This window comes from Pleurodeles waltl, chromosome 4_1 (assembly GCF_031143425.1).
Source record: "Pleurodeles waltl isolate 20211129_DDA chromosome 4_1, aPleWal1.hap1.20221129, whole genome shotgun sequence".
Taxonomy (NCBI): domain Eukaryota; kingdom Metazoa; phylum Chordata; class Amphibia; order Caudata; family Salamandridae; genus Pleurodeles; species Pleurodeles waltl.
Window position 1 is genome coordinate 616,829,941 of NC_090442.1, and position 18,230 is coordinate 616,848,170.

The window sequence follows — 18,230 nt, forward strand, 5'->3', positions numbered from 1 at the left end:
CTGTAGCCCTGCCCCCCTGCTCTGGGGCCAACTCCTCCCCTTCATGAGCCTCAGCCACCTCAGGGACACCTATTTCTTTGTCCTGCTCTCTCTCTTGGCTCTGCCGCTTCCCCAAAGCCTTCTTCTGGGTTGGCAGTGTAGACTCACCCCCAGCATCTTTAGGCTTGGTAGTTTTGATTACAGCGATAGGCAGGCGGCTACCGCACTTCCATGCCACTGGCTGCCACCTGTGTAGGGCACGACATCCCCACCCAGGCCTGGTCCAAAACACTAGGCCTAAGGAGGTGTGCCCTACCTGCTTCCCCGATGACATGAAGCACAGGACTCACCGCCTCCACCTTCACGCTGCCATCCCTAAATGGGCCACACCACTGCCTCATAGCGCTTGCCAGCCCAAACTTCCTGAGGGGCGAGAAATGAGCTGTGAGGAAGAGTCTGACCCTTCCCTTCTTTAACTATCATACCACCTACCCTAGACTCTCCCCTACCCTCCCCCCCACCTATCCTGTCCTTCTGACACTCTTCCCCATCACAAAGAGTCCTATTGAGAGGTTAGGCTGCTCCTGTTGCTCTCCACAGGGCCCTTCATTGTGAGATCCATGCGTATTGATTTAGTTGGAAAGAAGTTTCAGAGGGGCAAGACATTATTCAATAATAGGTTGTAAGGCAGTTGAGCCAGCTTTAAGCCCCTCTTTGGCTACCTTAATAGAGTACCATAGAAAAGCTGAAGGCTGTGAACTTGCTGAACTTTGAAAGTGCTGGGAAGTAGCCTCTTTCCTTTAATTGGACCGAGCAAGATTAACTTCCTCTAGGATGATTCTGAGGGGAGGAGGTGACTACACAATTTTTTTTTAAAAATAGATAAATATTAAATTTAATAGCACTCATTTTACATACATCAGGGAACTATTAATTGTTCCCACACATTTGTAGCATGCAGTCACATCTTACCTTCTTTCTACATGAATATTGTAAATCACCCTCCTCAAGACAATTTTGAAACAATTATGAATTTTTCTAGGTTAAGTCCCCTAAACATTGGTACCTATAATAGATATCTATGTATTAGAGTCAGTTAAGAAATTCTGGTTATCAAATGTTACAAAACCTTTCATTTCTCAAACCTATAGGGCATCATTCTTCATTTAATTTTTTCATGCAGACTATTTCAAGAAGATTCTAAGTCATGTGTTATGGCTGAAAGGAGACTCTACAGGTAATGAGCATGATGAAAATAGTTCAAAGGGTACATATCTAATATAATGGGGGGTGTTGCTCTCTCCTGCTGTGCTGGCACACTTTAGGCTGCCTTGCATCATGCACACACCATAGTCCAAGGATGTCTTGCATAGGCTCTGTACTGTCAGACTACCATTCCAGTACAAAATACTGTGCTTAGACATAGTTTAACATGTTTGCAACATTGTCTGTATGCCATGCATTACAACACATATGCAATGTTAGAAAGGTTTTGAGAAACCTTGTCTCAAATGTTGCACATGCATACAAGAGGCATACATTTTTAGCATAAAAACCTATCTATCTGGTTCACTACATGGGACTTTGCATGGATATAATTATTTTCCCCAAAACAGTGCATAGAGCTACTTTGTGTTAATTTGGAGCTACTTTCCAGCACAAATGAAGACTTTGCACAGGTTTGCATCGCTTTTCATGACATTCCAGCAGCACAAAGCCTTGATAAATCTGGCTGTGTAGTTCCCAAAGTACCAGATTTTCAATTTTGGTAAGTACATTCATGGTCACTAAATATCAGCTTGCCATTTTCAACTCACATGCACTACTGTCAAAGATTGACAAATTATGCAGTTCATATCTGTTTATTATCATATTCCAGGGATGTTCGTCATTGTTGAAAATCAGGTTTTTGGCAGGACTGGATGGAACTTGTGAAATCCAGGACATTCCACAGAGTTCCATGAGTGGGCAGAAATAAGTCTGTAGCACATACATTTTAGCACCAGGAACTTGTTCAGCTCTGAGAAATCAGCCCCAACAGCACCATTCAGTGGGTCAGAGGGCACTGCTGCTCAAGTATTTTTTTCTTCCACTTGAGTAAGTATTCTACTCAAGCAGCAGCTTTCCCAAAGCAAATGGTTGTGACTGCCCAAGTTGGGAAGATCTTACGGGGTGCCCACCTAGCGCTAAAGAATTTCACCAGGCGTCACTAATTCTCAGTCATGCTTGCCTTATTACCATCGGTAAGCTGTGCTCAAGAAATAACTCTGCCACACAGTAGTCAAAGGAATTTGGTCAGAAATCCGCAAACTCTGCTGGTGGAGCGGGGTTTATAGTTCACCCCTAGTTATTGTTTGAGAGGGTGAAAGCATCACTTAGGCAAAAACCACAATCCTTGCCGGGGTGAACTACAAAACGTCACTAAATTAACCTGTGCCTAACCCTATAGTAGCTTGGCACAAAGCATTAACACTTAATCTTGAGGCAGAGTGTAAAGTACTTATGCAGTACTAAAGCAGTAATATAGTGAAAACACAACACAAGGACAATCCAAAATCAATTTAGAGAAATATAGTCAATTTTAATAAATTATTTGAGTCCAAAATTTTACCAGTGTAGCCTGTTGTCACTGTGGCATGAAGAGCTGGTCTGGTGTCATGGATGGTTGCTGCTGGAGCCTCACGCTGGCGTCACAGCTGACTCAATGCTGTAGAGCGAAGTGAAGATCAGGCGTTTCTGATCATCATTGATGGTTGCTGTAGCATGCGAATCAGGCTCTCCAGACCTTCAGATTGATGGCCATCATAGGAGGCAAAGTCTTGGCCCAACCGGTGGCATTCTCAGTCGCAAAGAACCCAAAATATCATGATTTAATCTTCTTTCCCTAGAGGGTTCAACTAATGCCAGTCAAGGGTCCAGGACCCTGTGAGGACCCGGCTGTCACTCCAGCAGAGGTTATCAAGGCTCAGGCAGATCTAGTTGCAGGTTAAGTGAGGGAGCAGATTCAGTCTTCATTCTCAGAGAGCAGGGTGGGCCTCAAGCAGTAGGGCAGGCCTCTGGGGCCAAGGCAGTCCTTAAGAAGCAGGGCAGTCCTCTGGTAACAGCAGGGCATTCCTCTGGAAAGCAAGGCAGGCCACAAATAGCATGTCAGTCCCCTGGGGAAAAGGCAGTCTCTATATTGTAATGTCCACAAGTCCAAGAGTATACTGAAGAATGGCTATGGAGGTTCAATATTTATACGTGGTGCCAGCCAGTGGGGGCACTCCTAATCTTCTCTATGTCCCTGTCTATGAGGAATGCACAATCCCTAACAGCAGAGCTAATCACATTCCTGTGACCCAGGGCAATGTCAGAAGGCACAAATTATTAGGACAAAAAATGGCAACTTCCTTAAAGTGGCATTTTCAGAATTGTGACACATTGACATTACCATTAAAGAGGATTTTGAATTACAATCCATTTGAGTTCAAACACTCTATTTTATTCTAATAAAATATTATCACTTATTAAATGCAGTAAGGCAACCTAGAGTTAGTCAATGGGAGAGAAATGCCTTAAAGCACTGAAAAATGACTTTATGGGTTTTTCACTACCAGGAAATGTATAAAATATGTATACATGTCCTCCTTTTTAAATACCAAGAACCCTGCCCTGTCAGCCTTTAGGGTTCACCTTAGCAGTGATTTATAAGTAATAAAAGGAGAATTTAAGCCTAGCAAAAAGTTTAGTTCGCCAGGTCAATATTGTAGTTTAAAAGTGCACTACAGGCTGCAGTGGGAGCCCTGAGACATGTTTCACACTGCTACTTTTGGTGGATGGCTCAATGAGTGCTGCAGGTCCACTAGTAGCCTTTCATGTACAGGCTCTGGGTATATGCAGTACCATATGCCTGGAACTTACAAGTAAATTAAATGTGCCAATCAGGTGTAGGCCTATTTTACAATGTTTCAAAGAGAGCACAATCACTTGAACACTATTTAGCATGGAAAACATGCACAGAGCTCTAATGCCAAGAAAAACGGGTTCAGCAACAGAAGGCAACAGAAGGTAAAAATCTGAGAGAGACCCTACAACAAAAGTCCAAGTCCTACAATCAGCCTATAATTTTACCACACTATATCGTCAGAAGTTTATAGACAATAGCCACAATTTGGTAAGGATGATTCCAGTGACTGTCACAATGTTGCCACAAATGCCATATAGTGACTCTAATGCCATAGATTGACAGAGCATTGCTAAGATTGGGAACAAATAATGGTGTGTACCCTTAGCAAAACAGACTTTACTACATGGTAATTTTTCCATGCAGTCTTTGTCACATGGTTACCTCTTCAACACATCCCTTTACCACGCAGGCCTAGTAACACGCATGCCTTTACTGTGCAATTAGGTAAGTATGGCTTGTGATAGTTAGAGGTTTAATGGTTGAGGTTAAGGGGGTTTGGAGGGTTTATCTCCCAAAAGCAGGGGAATAGGTAAGTTAGGGCTGAAGGGTTAATGTAAATTAACCCTTCAACCCTAATGAGGGGTTAATGAGTGGTTGTGGGTTCATCCCCCCAAAAGTAAGAGAAAGTAGTAAGTAAAAGTGTAGGGGTTCGGGTTGGGGTCAAAAGGGAGCTGGGAGTTCACCTCCCAAACATGAGGAAAAGTAGTACTTAAGGGTTCAGGGTTTGGGTGTCAAGGGGGGTTAGAGATTTCATGTGCCACAAAATATAGGTATTTATTTTTGGGGTGTTTACATGTATTTTTTTAGGGATGGGTATTTATTTAGGGGTTATGCTGTTACATCTTTCTTTTAATTTAGCTCATTTTTTTTACATTTTTTAACTCATGTTTTATGAGTGGGAACCTGGCTCTTTACGGAGTTAGGTTAATGAGTTTTTTAATTAATTGGAATTTATTTTTGGGGTGTTGGTTTTTATTTTAGGATTGATGCTGTTATTTTTTCAGTAGCTTATCCATTATAAAAATAGGATCGTGTTTAATATTTCTTCTATTTTCTGACTCGGTTTTAGGAGCGGAGTGCTAAGGTTTTGGGGACAAAGAGTGGAGAGTGATTTACATTGTAGGTATTTATTTTTGGGGTGTGGGTATTTATTACAATGGTTGTGCTGTTGGGTATTGATGTTTAGGGTGTTGGTATTTATTTTAAGGGCAATGGTGTACATTATATTTTAAATAGTAATATTCACAATGACCCAGGTGTGTGTAGCTTGGTCAGTTATATTGGGGAGGTGTGAGCTTCAGATTTTCCAAAAATGATGCTAGAATATAGGTGGTCATTATGAACGTGGCAGTAAATACCACATAGGCGGTGGTGGTGGTAACTACTGCTAACAGGCTGGTAGTCCAGACCACCAAATAATGAAACACATGAGAAACAGGCAGCAGGCCTTCCACCCACTGCCATTTTAGTAGTCCCGCTGACGATGGGGGAGGCCACCCTCAGCCCGGTGGAAAGGCCCTACCCGCCCACCAAATATTGAAACACCACACCACCATCAGTTCTGGGGTGGGAACCACCGCCATGCAAAGCTTGGCGGAAATGACCCATATAAAGGGAAACACTCACCGGAGGTATACAGAACATGCTGACGCAGACATGGAGTGAGGGTTGGAAATAATCCCAGTGCTTTTCCTTGCCATATTTCTCCAGGACCATGACCGACAATGAAGACGACGATGGTAAGTACCGCAGCCTAGTACACATGGGAGGAAAGGGCACAGCTATGCAACACCGCACCCCCCCACACCGCAGTGCGTTCCCAACCCCTGCCACCATTCCAAGCCATACATACCATAACAAGATGTACTTACCAGACACAAGCCAACAAATACCTGCAACAATGCACACACCTGTGCACACCACACCCCCACAGTGAAAAGCTGCACAAAGGCTCAATATTGTGCCAACAGGACTGCTGGGCACTAAAATGTACTTTAACAGCATTAAAAACAAATGTACAAAAAAGGCCATAGGCCAGTCCATATAAATATAGGCTAAACGTGACTCCTATGATGGCAAAGGAAACTCCACTGAGAAGGAGGGGCATCTACTGGACAGCCAGGCACCTCAGGGATCAGGGGCAGGGGGTGATGGGGGTGGTGAGACAGGTTTTGAAGGGGGGGTCTTGGGCTTAGGTTTAGGAGGTGGAGAGGGTTTGGGCTTGCCCTTGGAAGGAGGAGGAGTGGGCATGGACCGGGGGGTGGCAGAGGTCCCTGGGGCAACAAGGGGCTTTTTCCTCTCTGGGGAAGGGGCACAGGAATGGGAAGGGTGGACTGTTGAGGACTTTGAAGAGGAAGGAGTGGACTGGGCTAGGGCATGGGAACGTTTAGGGACAAGACAGGGCAGGGCAGTGGGTTCAAACAGGTCAACACGGGAGAAGAACAGCTTCTTAGGTGCAGTTGGAGGGGATTTTGAGCCAGGTCTGGGAGTGGAGGTTGAGGGAGAGGTGATACGAGATGTAGGTGTGCTAGACGTGGATGCAGGTGCCTGTTTAGTCTGCTTATGTATGGTGGATGTGTGTGGTGTGGATGAGTGTGAGCATTTGAGTGTTTTGGGAGGAGGCGGGGTGGACACAGTGGGAGAAGACATGATGCCAGTGTATATGGATGTTGTGTGGGTGTCTGCAGGTCTGGTGAGTGTGCTGCAAGGGTCTGTGAATATAGTCATGGTGAGTGCATGTGTAGTGTCTGGGGTGCATGACCGGATGTTAGCTGTTGTGGTGACGTTAAGAATGGGGGCAACAGCAGTGCCTGAGGGTGCAGTGCATGTGGGTGTGCATGGTGAGATGACAGACAGGAAGGCGGGGGAGGTTGACACAGTCAGGAAGGTGGATATTGTTGTGTGTGCTTTGGTATGTTGGGTGTGTTCCTGCCTGTGTTGGGAAGTGTGGTGCTTGTGTTTCTCTGTGTGCTTCTTGTGTGTTGATCTGTGTGCATGGCTGTTTGTATGTGTGCTTGGGATGGGTGAAGGGAGTGGGCTGCTGGAAGGGGTACAGGTGTTGGGAGAGGGAACGGAAAGACCAGTGACACTGGCTTGTGTCAAAGAGGACACCACAGCATGAAAAGATCTCTGTAGGCCAGACCAGGTATGCATTGCATTGCTGCATCTAGAATGCTAGCCCCTGGATGGCATTCACAATGGTTGTCTGCCACACAGTGATGGTTCTCAGGAGGTCAATAGCCTCCTCCGTAAGGGCAGCAGGGCTGACTAGGGCAGGGGATGAGGTGCCTGGGGTGAATTAGACGCCCACCCTCCTGGGTAGGCGGGCATGGGCAACTCATTGGGGAGCTACTGGGAGGATGCTGATGGTATGGGGGTGCCGGAAGATGGCAAAGAATGGATGGGCCCAGTAGGGTCCGCCATCACCAAGGAGCTGCCATCAGAGGAGGTAGCGAAGTCACTACCTCCAGTGGTAGTTGCCTCCCCCGTGGTACTCCCCTCGCCCTCCAACCCAATGGTCCCCTTGGCGTTGGTGGACTTTGCCACATGGGTCCCATGGGCTGCAGCATCCCCACTCACCAGTGTGTCAGCTCCCTCACTAGATGATGCTAATGTACATAAGAACACAAGAGCATGGGGGGAACAAAACAAGAAAGAAGTATGTCAATTCCAGGAAATATGTACATGTTGGGATCCATACACTCCCACCCAGCTCAGACGCTAACCCTCAGCAGACACAACACATGTTATGAATGTGCCCCTGACTGGTAGGCATGACCCCACAGTACACAACATTCCCATCCTGCCCAACTACTCGGATACACTTTGTAAAGTGAACCAATGAGAGACGATGCCAAGCCAACACATCTGCAAGTCCATGAGACTACATTGAATACAATGGCACAAACAAGGGACCCCTCACAGACCTACAGACCCAGCTAAAACTACCTAGGACACAATCCCATGGACGAGGAGGGGTGCAGGACTGCAGGGACACCCTGTCTATGTGCCTGGCACTGCTATGCCTGCACCCCTTAGCACCTAACTGCACTCATCATGATGGCATCACAACAGTGTTGGTATTAAACCCTTGTGGCTGCTGTGCTGCCTTCAAGCGTCCATCCAAATCCAGATAGGCCACCACCAGAATGTGGGCCATTAGGGGGGTCAGGGTCCGACGGGTACCCCTCCCTCACTGGGAGGTCTTCCCCAGCTGGGCCTTTCCGGTCTTCCTGGCCCAACGCCTCAGGTCCTCCCACCGCTTCCTGCAGTGGGTGCTCCACCGGTTGTGGACCCTGAGGATCTGCACTTCCTTTGGCGAGGCCTTTCCACAGTCCCCTCTTGATGGGCGCTGACCTGCTTGGGACACGCAGAGTAAAGAAACAGACGTCAGTGTGGGTGCCCCATACACAAATGCTATGCCCGTTCAACCTGACATGGCCCATGGAGACATACATATGGACATTTTTCAAGGCAAGAACTGCTAGACACACTACGGGTGAGCATTCACACAGCAAAAAACAAGCATACAGGCATCCGCCACATTCACACACACCTAAGAAGGACAAATAGCAAATCACCTGCTCCTCTGGTCACACATACAGCTTGACATACAGGGGAAGGACCCCGTACATCATCTTCTCCACCCCCTGTAACGCATGCCATTTCAGGGACCAGAGTCAGAACACAGCAGCACACCCAGTGGAGTTATTCCCTTCTCGTAGTTCAGGAGTCAAGTGTCACGGGCCTGTCAAAATGGTGGTAGATACCGCCATGGTATGCACCATCACCGCCAGTGGGGATCATGATTGGCCAGCTTCCCCATTGACAACCATGTTATCCAGTGATCAGATGCACGGCGGTGAACACCGCCTACCGCCATGACGAGCTATGCCACTGGAATTAAGTCACTTCCATACTACACTACCTATATGGCAGGAGGTTGCCATTTTGCATCCACCACGCCTCCACAGCCTGGCCGGGGGCCTCATCCATGGCTCTATTCCCTCTCCCCTTCATTGAGTACTGACAGGAGTACTTGTCCTCCACATTTAATCATGGTGGGAAATGTGACTACACTGTGATGCCATTATGACTGAGACACCTCACCACATATTAGCCTGACAGGATTACCTTCTTCTTTGTGTCTGTGTGTGGTACATTTGTGTTGCATATAAAACATGAATTCTGTCACCATGTGATGCAAGTGTATGTCCCAACTCAATGTGTCTTCGTTCCTCCCCCGTAGGTACAGACCCATGTGGCGAAAGAGAGCCCCATCTGTTCTGGTAGATCTGGCCACCATGGAGGAACGTCACATCATCATAACTTACCACTTGAATCAAGCTACAATCCTTGAACTCTGAGCAGAAATGGAGCCTGTTCTGAAGCCAGCTAATAGGAATCACCATGCCATACCTACAACTGTGCAGGTACTATCTGTGCTCCATTTTTTGGCCACAGGCTCATTCCAAGTGACAGTGGGCATGGCTGCAGGGGTAGATCAGCCAATGTTCAGCCACATCCTGTCTAATTTCCTGAATGCATTCGTTCAACACCTGCAAAGTTATGTCAAGGTTCCCCAAAGGGCTGATCTCACACTATCAAATCAGGATTCTATGCCTTTGCAAATATCCCCCATGTGATAGGTGCCATTGATGGTACCCACATAGCCCTCATACCCTCAAGAGTAAATTAACAATTGTGTCGGAATCATAAAAATTATCACTCCATGAATGTCCAATTAGTGTGTACTGTTGATCAGTACATTTCACATGTCAATGCAAGGTTCCCAGGATCAGTCCATGATTCATTTGTCCTGAGAAACAGCAGTGTGCCAAACATGATGGAACAACTACAAGGGGACAAAGCTTGGCTCATAGGTGAGTGTGTATGATACTGGATCAGTTACATAGTTGCCAGGCAGGCTGTATGCAAATAGATAGTGTGTGTTTCAAACCACTTTCGCCCACTTTTCCAGGGATTCTGGCTATCTTATCACGCAATGGCTCCTGACACCTGTGAGGAATCCCAGGACAGATGCAGAAAGGCATTATAATGAAGCACTTGGTCAATTCGGAGGGTAATTGAGCGGACCATAGGACTCCAGAAGGCAAGATTTTTTTGCTTGCATCTCTCTGGAGGATCTCTGTGCTATGTCCCTGACAAGGTGTGTAAGATAGTGGTGACCTTCTGCATGCTGCACAACTTGGCTGTGAGGAAAGCTATCCCACATCTGGAAGAGGAGGTTGCTGTCCAACCAGCTCTGTCACCTCAGAGGAGGGATGAGAGTGATGGTGAAGAAGAGGGGGAAGACATCAACTCCAAAATCTAGCTAATCTGGCTATATTTCCAGTGACTCTCAGGTGCATTTCCTATGATGCTGATGGCTTCACTGCATTGTTTCAGGGTGACTCGTGTAGTAAGTGCTGTTCCTTCCCAGTAATACAGCAAAATCATGACTAAAGTGGCAGATGTGAGTTAACGCTACCGAATGTACAGTGTGATATACTTCAGACACTGCAGTCTGTTAGACCCCTCCTGCAATAAAAGCGGCATTATGATGGTTACTGGCTAATGCATTCACATTCACAATTAATTGCACATATTGATTAAGGAGAGATATTTTGAGTGCACACATGTATTTATTCAAAGTCAAAACATCCATGAGTGATGGGACAGTGGAAGGGAGTGGGCACATGGTGAGCAACATACTAAGGAACATTTGTTAAGATGTTGGTAACACAAGGGTATAGTCCATGGGACTATTGGAAGATGGTGAGATGTCAGTGGCATGTCAACAGATAGCTCAGTGGCAACAAAGGGAGACAGTTGAGGCTAGAGTCACTTCCTGGCAGTGGGCTTGGTCTTAGCTGGTGTTTCAGTGGGATGTCTGGGTCTGAGGCCACATTTGCGAGGGTAAAGCTGGGCTGCAGGGGAAGGGGTGCAGGTGTCCTCTGAGTCCTCTGGCAGTGCCACCAATCCAGTAGCTGTTGCAAATGTAGATGGCAGGGCAGTGTTCTGGCTAGTGTAAGGGGCCTGCAAATGAAGATGGCAGGGCAGTGTCCTGGCTAGTGTAAGGGGCCTGCAGGTGGCTGGAGGACTCAGGCTGGATGATTGTCTGGCGCTGCCGCACCCCTGCAATGGAGGCCATGGTAGCTTTAAGCTGTTTCCATTGCTCCATAGCCTCCTGGTGGTGTGCTACCTGCTGCCTCTGATTCTGCTCCAATGTGGCCAGGATCTGGCACTTCCTGTTCTGGGAATGGTTGTATGCTCCCAGGACCTCAGCAATGACCTCCTGGGTAGCCGCATCCCTCCTTGGCCAACCCACTGGGCCACTGATACCCTCCTACTGACCCCAGCCCTCTGTGCCTGTGTCCCCTGCACAGGTCTGGCAGTCCCACTTGCAGTGGGCCCTTCATCATCCTGCCTGGGGGTGGGTGGAGACTTGTGCCTCTCTACATGGGGGCAGCCAGTCCAAGGCCTGGCGACACTGGTGTGGGGTTGTTTGGCCAGAGCTGATGGTGGTGGTTGAGTGGTAGTGGTGTCCTGGGTTGGGCTTCTGGAGGGCGACTGTCCAGAGGTGTGGGATGGGCCAGGGATTTCCTCTGTGTCCAGACATCCCTCTGCACTCTCCTGAGTGGGGCCTTCGTATCCAGGTGGAGGACTGGCACTCCGTGATGTCTCCATCTGGGTGGCATGGGTGGTGTGTGCCCGTGTGTGAGAGAATAGAGATGTGGGTTTCCTGCACTTTATTGTCAATTGCAACACTGGTCAGCAGTAATTGGTGATTGAATTCCCATGTAGTGGCATGCACGGTCCCTTCGTGTTCATTTTGATTCATTTATTGAGGTGGTGTTGTAGTGCTCCTGAGATTACATGCATGGGTTGGTGACTGTGCACTGGGGGATGGATGGGGATTTGTATGAGGAATTGTGGGCATGCAGGTGACATGGATATGAGTGTGTGGGTGTTGTGGGCTGGGTAGGGGATGAGGGCATGGTGGTAGTGAGAGGGATAGGTTTATACATGCATTACAGATGTGGTGACTGTTAAGGTATTGTAGTTGACTTACCCGAGTCCAGTCCTCCAGTGAGTTCAGTGAGGCCCTCTGGGTGCAGGATAGCCAGGACCTTCTCCTCCCAGTCAGTGTTTTCAGGAGGAGGAGGCGGGGGACCACCTCGAGTCTTCTGCATGGCGATGTTGTGCCTGGATGCCATGGAACGCACCTTCCCGCGCTGGTCATTCCATCTCTTCCTGATGTCATCCCTTGTGCGTGGATCGTTTCCCACGGCGTTGACCTTGTTGACTATCCTCTGCCATAGCTCCATCTTCCTGGCCAAGGGTGTCTGCTGCACCTGCGTCCCGAATAGGTGTGGCTCGACCCTTAGTATTTCGTCCACCATAGTCCTTAACTCCCTGTCTTTGAAGTGGGGGTGCTTAGGGGGTACCATTGGGTGTGTAGTGGGTGGGGTGTTGTAGGTGTGTTGGTGAGAGTGCTGTTGTGTGGTTGGGTGTGTGGCTTGTGATGGTGGGTGTGCAATGTATGAGTTTTGGTGGTGTTTTTGTGTATGTGACTTGTGTGATGGTTAGTTCTCTGTATGCGTGTTGTGGTGTCAATATCTGTCGTGCTATTGGCGTTGCAAAGGATTGTGGGGTGTGCATGTGTGTCTTTTAAAGTGTTGTGGATGTGTGTCAAGTGTGTGCTTTTCTAACTTGCCAATGTGTGCATTTGTTGTTGCCGGGTCCCATTGCTGGCCGTGGTGGTACGTATCACCAATGGTCGTTCGACATTTACTGTCTGCTGAGCTGATTTGTGCATAATTTTTTGGTGGGTGGGGGATTTGTCTGCATGGCAATGGCGGGGTGAGGTGTACTGCCTTTCCGCCATCGTTGGCCCCGGCGGTGAGTGGAGGTTGCAGGATGTTTGGAGGTTTGTCTTTTCAGCATTATTATACGGCAGTATGCAGTTCACCACTACTGGCGGTCTTCTATTCACCGTAATACGGCGGTCGGCGGTGATTGCCACCAAATTCATAATGAGGGCCATAATATTGTACTCAATTATGTATGTATTATTAATATCTTTTTAGTAACAGATGTGTTTGCAGGGGCGTAGCTTCGGGGGCGGGCGGTGTTTGGAGTTTTACAGGCCCCTAGTAAATGTATTTTGTGCTAAATAGTAGGGCACAGATGTTTTCAGTCGGGTAAGGTTAGGTGTCTGTCAGATGTCACCAGGTTTTTTTCTATACACACTAACATATACGCACTCTCTCTGTCCCTCTCTGTTTTGAAAGTCTTCAAAAAAAATTATTTTACAAATATTGTGTGTTCTCTCATTAAGAATCCCTACTAATCTGCATTTGTCTCCCTTTCCACTGTCCCTTTAGTCCCTCTCATGCACCCTGCTTGTCATTTATTGTAGTTTAACATTAAATATGATTTGCTAAATAATGAGAGCTTTCTGAAAAAATACTTTATTTCAATACCTTAGTATGAAAACATTTTAATATTTTATTGAATGAACATCTAAATTATAATATTAATTAAATCACTATTTAGACATTTTTTAAAACTGCTATGGATTTCCAGTCACTTCTCTGTGACAAAGTATCCTTTTTACATTTTAACTTGTCCCTGAAGCTTTTAAAGTTTTGCTTTTTTAATCTTTTTTTTAATGTAGTTGTGGTTGTTTAAGGTCAAGAACAGAGGGTACCAGCGGTGACTGTCAGGTAAGAACTTCATTTTATTTTAAACTGTGGTTTGGCGGGTACACATATTCTTTAATTTTGCTAGGTCTTTTACTTGTTTAATGTTTTATCCCCATTGCAGGTTGACTAGAAGATGGCTACCCTGTACATTTGTCTATGGATCTTTTTTGCTTTAAGGTTTTTTAACTAATTGGGGTAGATATGTTCTTTACCTATTTTAAAGATAAAATTGCTCCAGCAGTTTGTGCCTGACCCTCTCTGCACGGTCATCCTCAACCTTTTTGTCTTCCTACTCCTCTTTTTCTGACTTCATTTTTGCTGGTTTTAGGATTCTGAGCACTTTAGCACTGCTGACCGGTGCTAAAATGCATGTGCTCCTCCTCCAAACATGTACCATTGTCTCATACCTAACTGGCATATTTCATTTACTTATGAGTCTCTAGTAAAGGGCACTACATGTGCCCAGGGCCTGTAAATTAAATGCAGCATTGCGCCACCCACTTAAGTAGCCCCTTAGCCATCGCTCAGTCCTGCCACTGCAGAGCCAGTGTGTGCATTTTAAACTGCCATGTCGAATTGGTATTTAAAACCCCTTGCCAAGCCTTAGACTCCTCTTTTAAAACATATTTCACACCTAAGGTAGGCCTTAGACAGCCCAAGAGCAGGGTGCAGTGTATTTAAAAAGAAGGATGTACACTTTTAAGTTGTACGTGTCCTATTAAGGAAAAACTCTTAGGTTAATATTTCACTATTGCAAGGTCTGTCTCTCCCATAGGAAAACATTGGAATTACATTTTTGCATTTTGCAAGTGTAATATCCAATTGGGAACAGATGAGACCCCCAAGTTGGTGTCTCTGGACTCACAATCTAAAATTACAACGTATTGTGAAGTTCCATTCTAAATTGTAATTCTGAAAATGTAACTTTTAGAAAGTTGGCATTTTCTTACTTTAACCTTCTTGTGACTTCTGTCTCTGAATACATGTCTGGGTGGGGGACAGCTGGGTGTTTGTGCATTCCCTCCAGACAGCCACACAAGGAGGAAGCTTAGGGGTGACTGATGGGCCATTCAAATCCTGACTGGTCATCCTGGGTAGGATGGAAGGGAAGAGCTGACACTTAGATCTGAATGGGCGGTGCCCTGATCCGACACAAATGCATTATTGTGAGTCGGGAGCCAGGGCAGGAGGGGCAGGGACTCTGTGCACTTCAAAGGGCTATCTTTGAAGTATTCCACACTTCAAAGGCACCACTGGATATAAGAACTAGACTCCAGACCCCAACAAATCAGTACACTACTGGACTTGTGGATACTCTGCCAGTAAGGGCTGCTGTGTTACAGAAAGTACTGGACCTGAGTCTCTCCAACCAAACAAAATCAAAGTGGCTCCAAGGGCTTGATGGCTTGCCTCTTGTTCTTCTGAGGTCTCAAGACATCAAAGTCTTCTCATCATCCTGCAACAGATCCTGGACTTTGCTACGGTTTGAGATCGTTCTGCATTATTGCATAATATTCGTATTGTCAGTCAGGAAAAATAATCCGCTCCCTAATTCTCTGTAACTTCTTCCACTGGATCATCATGTATGCATTTATTCACTTTACAAGGTGTTTCAGCTCTGATACCTCCCCTTTACCCCTTCCCTTTTCCCCATATGCCCCACCACCATACTTCCCTCATGTGCTCTTGGGTCAGATCTCTTTATATTACTCAGAGTCCTCCAGTGTGTTCTACCTCTATAGTCTTATCTGTCCCTGCAGGTTATATTCCCTGTGATCTCCTTATGTACTTACTGCCTAATTAAACAATGTGACGTATCACATTGATCATTGATAACGCGGATAATATATCATTATTTTGGATATTACCCAACTCGTCTAAGCGACCTACTAAAGCACTCCAAGCCTGAGTTCTCTCAATCAACCCCTGACCTCGTTTGACCTCTCGGTCTCTCACCTCCTCCTCAGCTTTTGCCCACTTAATAACTTCCATCTTCCAGGCCTCTCTTTGGGGGCCCTTTACTTGCTTCCAATGTCTAGTTATCTCTCTTTTTGCTATCAAGAGACCTAGGACCTGAAACTATTTAGTCACTTTTTGTTTGGACCTGTGTGGATAATCGCTGAGTAGACAATATTTGGGATCATAGGGAACCTCCTGCTTGATGACTTCTGCTAGTGTGCTAACCACTGAATGCCAGAAATCCCCCAATATTGGGAAAGTCCATAACATATGAAAAAACTCCACTGCTTCTTCTCCACATCTGGGACACTTGGCTTCTATAACATTAAAATGCCATTGCAGCCTCCCCAGTGTTAAGTATCGTCTGTGCAGTATATATAGGTTAATGAGCTTGAACCAGGCATTCCTAGATACTTTGGGGACCCATGTCAATATGTTCTCTCACTCAACCTCCGTTATCTCCGTGCCCAAGTCTTCTTTCCACTGTAATTTAAGGCCTGTAAGAGGTGGGCAAATGGCCTCCCTTATTTTTCCATATTGAAAAGTCACAGCTTTATATGTACCTGCACTACTAGTCAAGTATTGACAAATGTTGGATAAGGAAGGTTCTGTTTGTCCCGTGTGCCAGTGTTTAGTGATTGCCTCTGTGATTGCTCTATGTACCAGAAAATGCCCCCTTGGCAAGCCGTATCGAGTCCTTAACTCTTCAAAGGGTAGCAGGGTGTCTGCCTCAAACAATGTTCCCATGGATGTTGCTCCCGCCTCCACCCAGGAAGCTAGTCCACCGCAGTCTCCTCCATGTGGTAAAACTGAGCAAAAAAACATTGGAATCTCCTAGGCGTAAGGCCTTGGTTCATGTGCTCTACGGAGGTAGTGCATCCAGCAGCAGCGTAATACCTTTAGTTCTGCTGGTAATGTCACAGCTGGGGGGCCGAGGTTGAGAACCACTCAGGCCAAAGTCAATAGGCTTGGGGTAAAGGTGTCATTGTCCCATCCGGACGTATGTGGCTGGCCGTCCACCGGGTCAGCCATTGTAACTGGCCCACAAGATAATAGGCCTCAAAATTAGGTACTGCCAGGCTCTCACCTACTGTTGGCCACTGGAGATGCTCAAGTGCAAGGCAACACCTGCCCTTCCCCTACAGGAACCAAATGACTAGTGAGTTCAGGACTTTGAAAAAGGTACGGGGTATCCCCTGAGATAGTGTGACAAAGAAATACAGCAAACATGGCAGAGTAATCATTTTCAATAATGCCGCTCTTCCTTCCACCGATAAAGGTAGTGACTCCCAGAATGGCATGTTACTACAAAGGCCCGCAATGCTCGTCCTATGTTGCCTTCAAACAGGTCAGCTTTGTTATGGTAGGCATGCACCCCCAGATAAGTCAAACAGTGGGGCTCCCACTGTAGACCGCTCAGGTCTTGGGGGGCCGCTCGGCCCAGGGTCATAGGAAATAGACTAGATTTCCCCCAGTTAACTCGAAGGCCTGATAAGGATCCAAAACAATCTAGTAGCTGTCTCGCTCCTCAAAGTGTATCATCTGCATCTTCTAGGAATAATAATAGATCATCTGCGTATAGGGCCATGTAATAGGCGTCGTGCCCCAGCTCCAGGCCTCTATAGGTGTTACCTCCTCTTGCAAGGCTTGCGAGGGGCTCTATGACCAGGGGAAAGAGGAGAGGGGAGAGCGGGCCACCCTGTCTGGTACCTCGTTCTACTTGATAGTCCCCTGATATGATGATGCCTGTGCAAACTCTCACTCATGGCTTGGCGTACAGTAATCACGTCTGGGCTATAAAATTCTCTTCCAAGCCAAATTTGCATAGCACTTTATATAAATCTGGCCATTGGAGACTGTCAAATGCCTTCTCAAAGTCTACTGCAAAGAACACTGCATCTTCATTGTCATAAGAGCTATCATCGAGTAGTGAGAATAGTCGCTGGATATTCATGGCCATACATCTTCCAGGTAAAAAAAAAACTGATCAGCATGGATCAAGCTGGACATATATGGTAAGAGGCGTGTCGCTAGTATTTTACTAAGAATTTTGTAGTTCATTGACAACATTGATAGAGGTCGATAGGAGGTTACATTGGTGGGTGGATTTCTAGGTTTCAGAAGGGGAATAATAAAGGCCTCCAGCACCTCCCGCACCGGGGAATGATAAGGGCCTCTGAGCTAATCAAGCTTCTTCATACATGCTACCAATTGGGGTCCCAGCATAGTCATAAAGGCAGAATAAAATTCGACTGGTAGACTGTCTAGGCCTGGAGTTTTATTCCATGCCATACTGTCGACAGCGGCCTTCACTTCTGACAATTCAATTGCCTGTTCTAGGGTATCAGATTCTTGTTCTGAAACTGTTGGAAAATTAATATGTGATAAATGCTCTTGAATGTCTGTGATTGTGGAGTGAGTTTTACTCCTGTAAAGATCTAAATTATAAAACTCCTGATTAATTTTTGCCTGACTATAGAAATTTATATAGACTATAGTTGTCCAATTCAGCTATGCTTGACCCCCTTTTTGCTAGATTTGCCAGCCATGCCAAAAGTGTACTCACTCAGTCGCCCTCAGCATGTGTTTTCGCTTGGTAAGTTTTATTGTCATAACAGAGGAGTCTTTCAACTCTC